A 12,384-nucleotide genomic window follows, 5' to 3' on the forward strand; every position below is an offset into this window, starting at 1 on the left:
ACATGCAGCAGTAGTTGGAATGTCCTTAGGTGTGGTATCGGCAACAAGGCAGGCTTGGGAGACTAGGAGATGGAAAGTCCTTTTACCAACACCCGTCCGCTGAATAGTGAAATAGAAGCAGGAACTGACCAGCTTGTATTATACTGAGGCTGGATGTACTGTGGAGTAAATGGTACACGTAGACTGCCGGGTTCGCCGTATAGAATCGGACCAGTTGAAGAACTGTGAAGAAGTGCAGATAAACCAGTGTAACAGGAGAAGAGTTGAATGACACTGGTGATGCTAGAGATCGGTGGTATTTAGGAATAGATGACGGACCCCTGATGGTTTCTGGAAACCGATGGCGGAGCACCGATGGTATCTGGAAACCGATGGCAGAGCACCGATGGTATCTGGAAGCCGATGGCGGAGCACCGATGGTATCAGGAGGCTGAACACCGCTGGAAGCCAGATGCTGGAAGCCGGTGTTTAGGGCACTGCCAGTCGCAGGAAGCAATGAGGACACTGCTGAGTCAGGCTGCACCGCAAGGTGGTGACTCTCTGGTGGAGTGAAGACACAGGAGCTGGAATACCTGGAACTTAGTAATCAACCACAAGGAGCAGAGACTGGATACACTGGGAATGACAACCAAGGCACTGACAACTTCCTGGTCCAGGCACAGGATATTTATACCTGCTGTGAGGCAGGCATTGGCTAATCAATTATGCAGAGTTCAGCAATGTAGCAGATAGGTGCAGAGATAGCATGTGACTGGAAAAACATGGCTGCGCCCATGTTTGCATTTGGAGGGAAAGTCAGTTTGTGAAACCATGTGGAGAAATGACAGTAATGGCGGCGGAGGCCGCGGAGAGCTGGAGGCGCCATTTTAGGATTTAGCAAATCGGATTTATGAAACTGCTGTGTCAGCGCTAAGGGATCACAGGGAGGAGATGTGAAGTGAGGATATCAGCAATGCAGCTGGGATCCAGCCCTGGAACGCTGAGCCAGCCTCAGGAGACACTTGAAAGGTAAATAATGGCGTCCAGTTACCCGGATCGTGACAGCATCCTGGGAACAGTCAGAGCTTTAGCCTGTTGGTGCCTCGGATCAAAATCCAACTTTACACCCTGATGTTATTCCCAGTGTACCCCGCTGCAGAAATGAAAATTTGTCCTTCTGTTCTTCTGTCTTTCTATACAAAGCCACAGTTTACAAGCAAAGATGGTGAAATTTTACATACAAGCGTATTAAAACACAAGGCGGAGGCGACTAAAACAATTTGAAATCCCTAGCACCCAAAGGGGGGCAGACAGCAGCACAGAGTATATTAGGAGACAGCATAACGCCGGAATTGCTGGAGTACAGTACTCAAAAATTGGTATACATATGCCTTACAGTCTGGCAACAAACACTGTGGAAGGAAGACACCCCTAGGGCTGGGACAGCAGCACAGAGAATTTTAGGAGACAGCATAACTCCCGAATGCCTGGACCAATTTACAACAAACATGGTACATATATGACTTACAAGCTGGGAACAAACACTGTGGGGGTAAGACACCCCTAGCACCCCTAGGGGTGAGGCAGCAGCACAGAGTTTTTCAGCAGACAGCATAACTCTGGAATGCCTGAAGCAATTTACACCAAACTTGCTACACAAGTGACTTACACTCTGGGAACAAACACTGTGGGGGTAACACACCTCTAGCACCCCTAGGGGTGGGCCAGCAGCACAGACTAGATCAGGACATGTATATGTCAGTGATGACAGGGCTGCATGTGACAGGGCCAGTGACATGATGTGAGGAGGGGAATGCAGGTAGCACAAACCCACACACTGAGAGTTATATAGTGGAAGTAGCACTGTCCCCCAGCAGCACAGAGTATATCAGGAGATACACAATGTGCTGCACTATATAAGAAATGGTAAAAAAAATCGATAATTTCACAGGGGCACTGACATGATGTGAGGAGGGGAATAGAGGCAGCAGGAAGCCACAGACTGAGAGTTGTATAGTGGAAAGAGCAGGGTCCCTTGGGGGACCAAAAAGGGGTCCAGCCACTATACAAAGTGCGTGAGGGAAGCAAGATATGCCTATATACTAGATCTCCAACCAACGTAAATTAACGAACAACTATCATTCTAATTTTACCATCCTCATCCTGTAGCGAAGCACGGGTATTCAGCTACCTACAAGGTTATTTATACTATCTTTGCAGGAGATGAAAATAGATTCTGTGGATAAACTTGTGTGTATCAAAGCCGGATTCTTCTGTATTATCCTGTTTTTTTGGGTGGAGAACACCTACTGGATAAGGAATCGATAGGTCCTAGCACAAGTTGTTATCTGGTGGAGAACACTTACTGGATAAGGAATTGATAGGCCCTAACACAAGTTGTTATCTGGTACGGACCTTTCCATTTGTTGTGTCTGCAATACACTATTAACAAAATTACTGCACCATAAGGCGCTTGTTCTTCTCTCCTAGTACTATAGAATTTCCAATGACTGAATATACCCGGGTCATTACTGAGGAACTGAGCTGCCGCCAGGAAGTCTGGAGTGTGCCCACAGGATTTAGATGATCCTGCCATTTTGCTGAGGACAGTGACATTTTTAAGACTTTTCAAACTGCTAATGACTATGTCATTATTACCTTTACAGGAGTTAGCAGCGGAGACATCAGCGGGCCGGCCGCAGGCATAAGAAACCCCATTGAACTGGGGAGGAAAAACACGCCGCAGAAAGAACCCGGAGGCTCCAGATAAGGCTCTAACCAGCCGGGAGGGGTTTGTCCAAAGACACTGCACAGGCATAGTATTATACCCTGAATGAGTGAACGCTATGAATTGCCATATAAGAGGCTATAATCACGCATGATCTGCTTAGCTAAACGGCAGAAGCCTTAACTGTGGAGAAAGCGTTTTTAAGTGTACAATTAAATGTGGATGTCTTTAACCTGAGGAGAGAGATTTTTTGATCTGGACTAAGTATTCATACTAATGCATGCTTGGATTAAATACTAACATCTATAAGGAAAAATACCCTGCATGGTTGCATGTCACTAACCAAAAAAAGCGCTGGACACTCTATCTTTGTCTAATCTGTTTGGAGTGATATTACTAATATTGCATGATAAAGATATTAATGGTTCATTTGAAGCATATAAATTAAGGATACAAATTGTATCAGGTATTTAAACTGGAATCAAGAAAGTATCCTCTATTATTAGACCCAGTAGTAATATATTAATTGGTTTTATGAAGTAATCTTTTATGTGATGCTGGCCGGTATCAAGTACTGTGTATATGTTTGTTTGTATGTATTTGTATATGTCTAGAAATTAATTTTATGTGAAAATAAATATCCACATCAGATTGATTTGCGCAGTCCCAGCCTTGTGTTTTTTGTAGTTTCTGTACTAAGGGTTAAAACCAAAAACCCTTGGGGATTGCTGCATCCATCTGTAATCAATCACAGCGCCAGGAGATTGTGGTTTTTTATTGCTAATGACTGACCCTTAGAGGGGATTCCCGATTGTTGGATAAGCGCACTGATCTATAAAAACATTTGTTTATATATATATATATATATATATATATTTATTTGCTATGGGGCCCAGAGCTGAGAACGGTCCTCCTAACTGTCATAGTTACATGTGTTATATAAATTTTTTTTAACTGTTGGGCGGTACGTAGGGGCCCTTCCAATTTTTTTTCGTGAGGTCTACAATATGTCTAAGTATGCCCCTGGATCTGTTCATTTTAATGTTGTATAAAATTAACTGAAGGGCATATTTTTACATAATATGAACTGGGGCACTGTAATATGGGTAGCAAAATATGAACTGGGGATACTATGTCATAATGTGAATTGGGGAAATTGTCAGATAATGGGGGCCCCGTCAAAATGGTGCTATGGGGCCCACAAACCTCTGGCTATCTATCTATCTATCTATCTATCTATCTATCTATCTATCTATCTACAGCAGAGGTTCTCAAACTCGGTCCTCGGGGGCCCACACAGTGCATGTTTTGCAGGTCTCCTCACAGAATCGCAAGTGAAATAATTAGCTCCACCTGTGGACCTTTTAAAATGTGTCAGTGAGTAATTAATACACCTGTGCACCTGCTGGGTTACCTGCAAAACATGGGTAAGAAAAATTTGGGACACCTCACAAATGCGCAGGGATGGCTGCCAAAATTATATCCACCAAGAAGGGATGTCTCCCACTTCCCAGAATAACAGACTTTAAAATAAAATTAGGTGGTAACAACACTAGGCGCCAAACCCAGATGACAAATATTCAATTATGTAAGTGTAGTCACAATCACACAACACCCATATAACAGTTAATGGGGTACGTTCCTTAAAATTACTTGAATTTGAGCATGTAGGAAGATTTCTGTTCTTCTTCTGGATCATTAGGTACTTGTCATCCGAATTTTCATTTATCCAATGTCATAAAAATAAGAGGAGAAAGGTATCTCGTGTATTACCGTTTATTTTTCTGACAAAATATTCATATAAAACTTTTATAACATATCCCCCTATCCAATGTAAACAGAGCACATGCAGCCGGTGCACAGCTATACTGGGTGTAAGAATGGGATAATTACCATATAGTATGAGGAAACAAAGTCCTCAATACAGCAAAGTTCTTAAATACCAGTCTGCCTCCCGGGAAATGGCGTTCTGGATTTTGCGGCAATCACCTCTCCCACAGACAGCAAGATGTCACCTCCAACTGCGCCGACGCGTTTCAGGCCTTACTAGGCCCTTTCTCAAGGCAAGTGTGCTCTCTACTGACAGATCCCCCCTTTTTATTTCCAGATCAACCAATCACAATTCACAATCAAGAATAAACCTGTTTCATATGTGATCAAAGATGGCTCCCTCCATTTGTTATTCACTGTTGTCATGACAACCTATGATCGTCGATCATGAATTGCAGATAAAAATACATCCCATGTAGTATAAGTATCCTTGTAATGTACTAAACTGATATTTCCGAAGTGCTTTATAAAAGTATTGTCTTTAAAAGGTCCGTTTTCGGAGTCCGTTTTTACTAGCGATACGTCACTTCCGGTTGTTTCCTCCGTGACGTTGCTTAGTCCTTATCCGAGGTTCGTCACGTCCGGTGTCTTCTGTTGCTAGGCAGCGGCTGTGATTTCCCCGTGCGCGACGTCACTTCCGCTCCCAGTGAGATGTTTCCCCGTCGCTGATCCTGTTATTCTTAATGATGCACGCTGTTGCTAAGTAGCGGGGACAAACAAAGTTCCCCGTCTCTATTGCACTTCCGCATTTCCTCAGGGTGGAATTTCAATAGGATACCATATTGTTTAAAATACCGACTTGTCCTTCTCATGACGACATAATATTCTTATAGGGTAATGGGTAACATTTCCTTATATTTCAGATTTTCCTATTAGGGATGATCATTTCTCCCATAAACGACGGGGCAGAATTCATATGTGCCCTAAAAAAAGGGACACCAATAAATGTATGAAATATATATAATATAAATATTATAATATAAATATAAATAGGAAAAATAAAATATGAAAAACTAATCATCTTAATTAAAACAATTGTGTTAAAAGACACTTAATTCATTTTTTTAAAAATTCCATGAATTTAAAAATACAAATAATCCCAGATCAAGTATTAACATTTTGTGGTCTTTATAAAAACCACTTGACCTCAAAATCAGAATTAAGGCCTTTAGGTAATAATGTATTGTACTTATAAATCAACTGCATTTCGGTTTTGGCCAATAATTTATTAATGTTATTTTGGCGATGGTTTGCTAATATCTTTTTAATTCCCACAAACCTCAAAATATGGCCTGGATCACAGTTGTGTATTTTTCTAAAATGATCAGAAAGTGCATGTGCTTCAAGGCCCTTTTTTACATTTCTTAGGTGCTCACTTATACGTATTTTTAGGGGCCTAGATGTTCTTCCTATGTAAAACTTGTGACATGAGCATTCTATGGCGTACACCACGTTTTTCACATTACACGTAATGAAATCCTCAATTGAATGAACCTGTCCATTAATCTCTAGTTTTTCTAATTTTTTTCCACTGTCAGTTTTAATGGTTTTGCACCCCATACATATCCCACAGCGGTGAAAACCCTTAGTCGCAATTTGACCTTCCTTTTTAAGGCTAGGGAGATCACTTCTGACTAGACTGTTTTTTATGTTGGGTGCCTTCTTGTATATAAAAATGGGTTTTTCCGGTAATACCCCTGACAGGACTGGATCTTTTTTCAGCACTTTCCAGTGTTTCCTAATGGAAGATTCTAATGATTTATGTTGTGTACTGTAATTTGTTAGAAAAGCATATTCGAAATGTTTTGATTCATCTTTTTTCTGATTCTTGTCCCTCAAGAGGTCTTCTCTATTCAATAGTAATGTCTGTTCTTTTACTTTTTCCACATGTTCAGGCTCATAGCCATTATCCTGGAATCTTTTTTCAAGTTGTTCTGCCTGTTGTTCAAATACAGCATCCTCCGTACAGTTCCTTCTGACTCTCTTAAATTGGCTATTAGGTATCGACCGAAGCCAATTCCTGTGATGGCAACTGTTCCTGTCTATGTAGGTTTGGGAATCCGTGGGTTTGGTGTACGTCTTCGTGTGTAGGATCCCTTCCTTAACATATAGGGTGATATCCAGAAAATCTATATTTTCACTACTGACGTTGAAGGTTAGATGGATATTGCAGGGATTGTTATTAAGATAGACACAGAATTTCTCCAAGTCCTCCTTCTCCCCTTTCCATATGAAGATGATATCATCTATGTATCTCCTCCATGACACCAGGTTCGCCCCGAATGGGTTGGGACCCCAGACATAGTCTGATTCCCATTTCCCCATAAATAAGTTGGCATAACTCGGGGCGAACCTGGTGCCCATGGCGGTTCCAACCTTTTGGAGGTAAAAATCCCCATCAAATTTGAAATAGTTGTTGGTTAGGATGAAGCGGACTGCTTCTAGAATGAAGCTCTGAATGTTGGTATCTATATTGCTCTTTGTTAAGAAATCCAAAACGGCCCCTATTCCTACATCGTGATCTATTATCGTATACAATGATTTGACGTCGGCAGTGACCAACAGCATACCCTCTTCCCAGATTATTGTCGGTAGATAATTTAGAAGATCCTTCGTATCTTTCAGGTGAGACTTATTGGTTAATACCAATGGCTGTAGATGAAAATCTATCATTTCGGATAGATTAGCGGTAACAGAGTCGACACCTGACACTATGGGTCGTCCTGGAGGATGTTTCTCATCCTTGTGTATTTTCGGGAGGAGATAAATCACAGGGATAATTGGTTCTTTATTTCTAACAAATTCTTGTTCCCTATCATTTAGTACTTTCAAAGTTCCATATTTTGTAATGAGCGTGTCAAGTTTCTCCTGAATTTTTATCGTGGGGTCCGCTCTCAATTTATGATATGTAGTTCTATCTGCCAGATGTTGCCTTACTTCGTTCACATACCAGATCCTATCCATTATTACCACCCCCCCCGCCTTTATCGGCGGGTTTAATAACCAGTTCTTTATTGGTTTTAAGCGATTTGAGTGCGGTTCTCTCTTTTTGAGTGAGATTACACTTAACTCCTCTCACGTTGATCTCCTTTACATCATCGTGCACTAACGTTGAAAAGGTTTCTATACAATTTCCCTTCATATGATGCGGGAAAAAGACAGATCGGGGTTTAAAGGGAGTGTTGGATATTAACTCCGTTTCTCCCAATTCCCGTATCGTTTCTTTTGTGAGAAAAAACTTCTTTAAACAAAGCTTTCTCACAAATTTCTGGATGTCAATATATGTGGAGAATTTGTCTATGGAGGTGGTTGGAGCAAACTTCATTCCCTTTTCTAGAACTGAAATTTCAGATTTAGATAATACGTGCGAACTGATATTGAAAATTTTCGTTTTTCCTCTTTCCTCAGTCCTTAATGTTTCCGGTGCGGTCCGTCCCACATTCTCCTGATCATCAACCATTACCAGAGTTTTCTCTTTTTGATTGGTCCGAGGATTCTTTCTTCTTTTTATTTTGTTTTTCCGAATCTTGTGTACTCCTCCCCGTTTTCCCCTGTGTGTTTTTTTATATCCGACATACTTCATCTTGGGTAGGTCTGTAGACCTCTTCTCCCTAAAAAACGATTCTCGTCACCATCTCTTTCTAGAACTGCAAATCTATTGCGTTGAGGGAGGGGTGTGCCATATCTCAACTCTTCATTCCTTCCCCCTCTTTGATATCTCCCTCTATCCTTGAACCTTCTTTGATTTATTCTAACTGGTGATCTGTATGGTCTGTTCCGTTCTTCAAAATTGGGATTTGCACGGAATCTTCTATTGAAATTTTCTTGTCGATAACCCAAATTTCTATCCAAGTTTTTCCCTTCTCTATGGGAACGTTCTCTTTCCATTCTTTCCCTTCTCCTAGTGTAACTTCTATTCCGTGGTTCTCTTTCCTTCTGTTCTTTGTTATATCTTAGGGGGGAGGGGGTCCTGGCCCTTACATCACCCTGCTCGGATTCTTCCTCTTGTCTGGATATTTCGTTCTTTTGTTTTTTGTCCCTAATATATTTCCTTATTTTCCTATCTATAAGGGTTTTCTCTACTTTCTTTATATTAGCCTCAATCCTCTGTTCTAGATCTTTATAATCATTCAGGTCAGCAAAAGGGGTTACTAGATCTTTATATATTTTAATTTCATTATCTAGTTTTTCCAATTCCCTTCTTCGTTCTTCCACAATTAGGTTCATAAGGGAAAAGGAGCAATCACAGATGATCCTTTCCCATTCTTCTTTAAACTCCCCTGACGAACTTTCGAATGAGGCTTGTTTGTTAATCTGGAGGCCTTTTGGGATGATCTGATTCTTTATATATTTCTCTAGCATAACCGTTTCCCACCAGATTTTATTTTCCTTAATGAGAGTTTTTTCCAACTTCCTCATAATTTCTTCTAAACTCTCATCTAATAGTTCAATGTGTTCCCCGTCATCTTTGAACAGATGGTCCAAAGTTGACCTCCTGTGTTCTCTATATTTAAACATTGTCACTGCAGCACTAACAAAGATGATCCCTTGGGGGACTTAAATACAGAGGTAAGAAAAATTTGGGACACCTCACAAATGCGCAGGGATGGCTGCCAAAATTATATCCACCAAGAAGGGATGTCTCCCACTTCCCAGAATAACAGACTTTAAAATAAAATTAGGTGGTAACAACACTAGGCGCCAAACCCAGATGACAAATATTCAATTATGTAAGTAGTCACAATCACACAACACCCATATAACAGTTAATGGGGTACGTTCCTTAAAATTACTTGAATTTGAGCATGTAGGAAGATTTCTGTTCTTCTTCTGGATCATTAGGTACTTGTCATCCGAATTTTCATTTATCCAATGTCATAAAAATAAGAGGAGAAAGGTATCTCGTGTATTACCGTTTATTTTTCTGACAAAATATTCATATAAAACTTTTATAACATATCCCCCTATCCAATGTAAACAGAGCACATGCAGCCGGTGCACAGCTATACTGGGTGTAAGAATGGGATAATTACCATATAGTATGAGGAAACAAAGTCCTCAATACAGCAAAGTTCTTAAATACCAGTCTGCCTCCCGGGAAATGGCGTTCTGGATTTTGCGGCAATCACCTCTCCCACAGACAGCAAGATGTCACCTCCAACTGCGCCGACGCGTTTCAGGCCTTACTAGGCCCTTTCTCAAGGCAAGTGTGCTCTCTACTGACAGATCCCCCCTTTTTATTTCCAGATCAACCAATCACAATTCACAATCAAGAATAAACCTGTTTCATATGTGATCAAAGATGGCTCCCTCCATTTGTTATTCACTGTTGTCATGACAACCTATGATCGTCGATCATGAATTGCAGATAAAAATACATCCCATGTAGTATAAGTATCCTTGTAATGTACTAAACTGATATTTCCGAAGTGCTTTATAAAAGTATTGTCTTTAAAAGGTCCGTTTTCGGAGTCCGTTTTTACTAGCGATACGTCACTTCCGGTTGTTTCCTCCGTGACGTTGCTTAGTCCTTATCCGAGGTTCGTCACGTCCGGTGTCTTCTGTTGCTAGGCAGCGGCTGTGATTTCCCCGTGCGCGACGTCACTTCCGCTCCCAGTGAGATGTTTCCCCGTCGCTGATCCTGTTATTCTTAATGATGCACGCTGTTGCTAAGTAGCGGGGACAAACAAAGTTCCCCGTCTCTATTGCACTTCCGCATTTCCTCAGGGTGGAATTTCAATAGGATACCATATTGTTTAAAATACCGACTTGTCCTTCTCATGACGACATAATATTCTTATAGGGTAATGGGTAACATTTCCTTATATTTCAGATTTTCCTATTAGGGATGATCATTTCTCCCATAAACGACGGGGCAGAATTCATATGTGCCCTAAAAAAAGGGACACCAATAAATGTATGAAATATATATAATATAAATATTATAATATAAATATAAATAGGAAAAATAAAATATGAAAAACTAATCATCTTAATTAAAACAATTGTGTTAAAAGACACTTAATTCATTTTTTTAAAAATTCCATGAATTTAAAAATACAAATAATCCCAGATCAAGTATTAACATTTTGTGGTCTTTATAAAAACCACTTGACCTCAAAATCAGAATTAAGGCCTTTAGGTAATAATGTATTGTACTTATAAATCAACTGCATTTCGGTTTTGGCCAATAATTTATTAATGTTATTTTGGCGATGGTTTGCTAATATCTTTTTAATTCCCACAAACCTCAAAATATGGCCTGGATCACAGTTGTGTATTTTTCTAAAATGATCAGAAAGTGCATGTGCTTCAAGGCCCTTTTTTACATTTCTTAGGTGCTCACTTATACGTATTTTTAGGGGCCTAGATGTTCTTCCTATGTAAAACTTGTGACATGAGCATTCTATGGCGTACACCACGTTTTTCACATTACACGTAATGAAATCCTCAATTGAATGAACCTGTCCATTAATCTCTAGTTTTTCTAATTTTTTTCCACTGTCAGTTTTAATGGTTTTGCACCCCATACATATCCCACAGCGGTGAAAACCCTTAGTCGCAATTTGACCTTCCTTTTTAAGGCTAGGGAGATCACTTCTGACATGCACTGTGTGGGCTCCCGAGGACCGAGTTTGAGAACCTCTGATCTACAGTATCTATCGTCTATTCAGCTCCACAAGCCATCGACCCATAAAGAAAACTGCTGGAGAAGCCTCTGGCCAATCTGCCCATGATCATACCTGAGTTATTGGAATATTAATTGATGCTTTTGTTTTCAAATCTTAGACAAGTGGTTTCCAAACTTTTTTGAATCACGGCGCCCTAGAATATCAGGATTTTTTTCATGGCACCCCTAGGCCAAAAATTTCTTATTGAGAAATTTAGAAAGATATATTACATTAAGTAGATCACATTTATATGTCATCCTTAGGGTCAGTTGTGTGTTGAGGGACAAGATTTGCTTCTGTTTGGCCACATATTTTATGACTGGCAGCCACCAGCACTGGTTTTGCCTATTATATTGACCATGAATAATTTGAATTGGTCCTGGACCACCAACCCAGGGCACCCCTGCAAGTGTCCCAAGGCACCCCAGGGAGCCACGGCACACAGTTTGGGAACCTGTGTCTTAGACTGATATGTACACTGGTTTTGAAGTTATATGTTTGTAATGTTTACATTTTTTTACAGATAAATTAGCTATTAATGGTTTTTCAAATTGCACTTGCAGCTCACCTAATTCAGCTAGAAAGTTGGTCAAGGTCTCATTTTAAACCTCTTTTTATGGCATTTTATGACATATAAAACAGCAGTATGTTTCAAGAAAATTCCAAATAAAAAAAAAAAAATCTTTAGATTTTTTCAAAAAGCCAAATTTGAAAAAAAATAAAAATAAAAAAATAAAATACAAAAAAATTGTTCATACTGTTGTTAATAAATCCCCAAAGTTTTATTTTGGGATCATGATGGGATCATCTGCTACAAGAATGGTCACTTTGGAAGTTTGTTAAAATAATGAAAATTAGAACAATTTAGGCCTGTTCATTACTTTTAATTTATCTCCTTAAACAATCCCTTTAATGTATATTATTACAATGACACAGTGGGCGGAATGTAATAGAGTCTGAGATCGCCCGAACTTGGACGTTTTTTTTACAGGGGCAATTATTTACGAGACATGGTTTTGCCTTGTAAATGGCTACTCCTTTAAAAAAAAGTCCACATTTGGCCGGCATCCTGCACGTTTGGTGAACTCTGACACTATTACTATTCCCAGCTTGTATGTTAATACTAAAATAGACTTTTGCAATAATTTTGTGTTTCACGCAATTTAAGAAAGCTTC

General features: G+C 39.9%; 1 long non-coding RNA gene across 1 annotated transcript in view; it reads right to left on the reverse strand.

Moving 5' to 3' along the window:
* Positions 1 to 9,443: 9,443 nt before the first annotated feature.
* Positions 9,444 to 12,384, reverse strand: part of LOC134980468 (uncharacterized) — a 103,774-nt gene continuing 100,833 nt past the window's right edge. Inside the window, exon 3 of the long non-coding RNA XR_010190403.1 lies at positions 9,444 to 10,430. This is a non-coding gene — a long non-coding RNA (uncharacterized LOC134980468). The remainder of the gene's footprint in view (positions 10,431 to 12,384) is intronic.

This window comes from Pseudophryne corroboree, chromosome 12 (assembly GCF_028390025.1).
Source record: "Pseudophryne corroboree isolate aPseCor3 chromosome 12, aPseCor3.hap2, whole genome shotgun sequence".
Taxonomy (NCBI): domain Eukaryota; kingdom Metazoa; phylum Chordata; class Amphibia; order Anura; family Myobatrachidae; genus Pseudophryne; species Pseudophryne corroboree.